Here is a 2,769-nt window from a genome sequence, read left to right on the forward strand (position 1 = left end):
CTACCACTGTATTATTGCTCAGCCTGTTCATCCTTGATCGAGGTAATTTGTTTTTATTCTTTTACTTCCAAGGCAATTGCAGGTCTAGCAGGGCAAATCATTTACCCATGATGCAAGGATTTGGAAACTACTTTTGCAGCCTACGGGCAGAGATCAGGGTCATATTTCCTCTCTGGGTTCCAGGTATCTGAGGTACACCAGAACTTAAGCCCTCCCACTGGTTTCCTATTTATTTTCATTTTATAATTTATTTAATCTGCTTTACAATTTTACTTGTATTGAATCAATTTGACTTACAAAATTAGACATAAAGGGATTTTTGAGGCATACAATATTCCAACACCAATCCCCCTGATTTGAATTCCCTGCTTGATCTTCCTCACAAGAAGCTCCACGACACACACTCTAAATACGTTTTAATTTGAATAAATAAAATTAATCTCAGAAAACCAATAAAACCGACAGAGCGACCTCCTGTGGGCTTTGAGGCCTGTGAACCATTGTTTTCTAGGCACAAACACACTCCTGGTTGTAGCGCACTAATCCAGAACTTTCGAAATGATTCCTGGGAGAGAGAGCTGTTGAGGCAGAGACTGACTAAGCTAGACCAGCTTGAGGGCCAAAGGGAGGCGCGTCCAGAGCCCAGATTCTGCGCTCTGGAAAAAGCGCGGGTTTGACTTTACCTGAGAACCAGAGACCTGATGACGTCACTGCACCTGCTCTGCAATGGGCCAATCAGAGCCAGCTGCGTGCGTGGGGGGGGGGGTTAGGGGTGAACAGAAGCCTTGTGCACAGAAGAGCGCATGCTCAGATTTGAGTTCCTGTCGTTTTTCAGTGGCTAGAGACCTGATAACGTCATCGCACCTGCTCTGCAACCGACCAATCAGAGCCAACTGCGGGGACGGAAGCCTTGGCTCAGAGGAGCGCATGCGCAGGACTTGCGTTCCCGCCTTTTTTCAGTGGCGAGAAGGTCTCGGAGGCCGAGTGGTCGCTTTAAGCGGCTGCTGACGGCTGAGGTGAGGAAACACAAGGATTCAAGTTTTGTGTGGTGTTAGTAGGAGGGCCGAAAGGGAAAGATCGCTGTGTATTATCCCTAGTCACCAAATCTTCCCTCAAGATAAGGGTTGCCCATCCCGTTCCTCAAGAGGAGCCTCCGTGGCTTCCTGGCGTCCTTTGGAGGCTAGGCCCTGAGGTGGTGGGGGAGGGGCGGGCGGTGCTCCACGTGTTCACGTGTTCACGTGCGTGTGCAGGCAGGGCCTTTGGCTCATTTCCGCCCCCAACCCAGGTGGATGCCGCTTAGGTTCACTGGGAGCTGCGACTGTGGCAACTTGAGGTGACGTGGCCAGTGCCAGGGCCTTGGAGGGAAGTCGTGGACTTCATTTTGTTGGCATGATGACTCAGAAAATGTCAGAACCCCTAGAAGCAATTTTATATTTAGACAACCAGCTCTTTTGGTTAAGAAAAATGTGCTAAGAAAAAAGGACATATACTCTTTTTTGTTTGTTTGTTTGTTTCTAGAATGGTACTTAACTATTATATGTACATTTAGACTTATTCCTGCAATTAATGAAAAATGTATGTCCTTGTAAGAAAAGACAGTTTCTGAAAAACATTATCAGTGATTGACAATTTTGTGGAATTTCATCTGTATTTAGGGGTCCTCACCTACACAATCAAAATATTATTTTTTGATATGTAGGACGTTAAGAACCACACTAAGGGGGATGACAAACGGCCAAAGGGATCGAAATGGGAGAGTTTGTCTACAAAATTGATGTTTCCTTACTTTGTGGAGGAGGGATGAAGGGCACTGGCGAAGGGAAGGAAGCCTTGGTGAATGTGGTGTAGGGACAATGTGTGCCTGAAAATTAGGATGGTTTTGTAAATCATAGTATCTCAGTAAAAAAAGGTAAAATAATAATATAAAGACAAATAGTTCAAAATATAATAAGGTGAAAAATATATGACTTATGAACAATAAAATAATATGGCATCACTGATATTTTTCTAACAGGCTCACCCTGTCCACTTCAAACTCAAGGTATGGAAACAGGAAGCATTTCTTTATACCGTGTTTTTCAATTTTACATGAGAAGTATTGGGAATTACAATTTACCTAGATTATAATTTGAGTTTTTATGGCTTCTTGGTGAATGAATATGGTAACAGAAATGTTATTATTGGGCTGGATTTGTATCTTGCCTTTTCTCACAATATGGCTTTGTTGCCTTTAACTGGAATTGAAATATATTAAGAGGCTAAACATGAAAAACTACAACAAAAATTCTATTGTAAAAGAAACAAAAGGGAAAGCTTTGCTTGTAGAAGTTATAGAAATAGGGGAAACTTGTCATTACATTTATTCTGAATAATAAATGAAGCCTTAATTTTGGATACTATTTATAACCCAAGAATTCCAAATTAAGGCAACATCCGATTTTAAATATATATATATATATATGCATGTAAATATATATATATAATATACATATATATATATTATATATATATATATTGTGGTGCAGGGATCTAATTCAGGGCCTCACACAAGCAAGGCAAGAAGTTTACTACAGTTTGGTGTACTGCATTTGTAAGGTGCTGGTGTTATAAATTGAAACACACAGATCAAGTTATCACATGACTAATTCAGTTGTATATTTTTCCTTTTTTGTGTTTTGATATGAGCTACAGGTTTCTTTTAAAGGTTTAGTCAAAGAATTTGATGTAAATTTGGAGTGCTAAAGAAAAAGTTACAGACTACTAATGGAA

The sequence above is a fragment of the Suncus etruscus genome, chromosome 1, assembly GCF_024139225.1.
Source record: "Suncus etruscus isolate mSunEtr1 chromosome 1, mSunEtr1.pri.cur, whole genome shotgun sequence".
In the NCBI taxonomy this organism is placed as follows: domain Eukaryota; kingdom Metazoa; phylum Chordata; class Mammalia; order Eulipotyphla; family Soricidae; genus Suncus; species Suncus etruscus.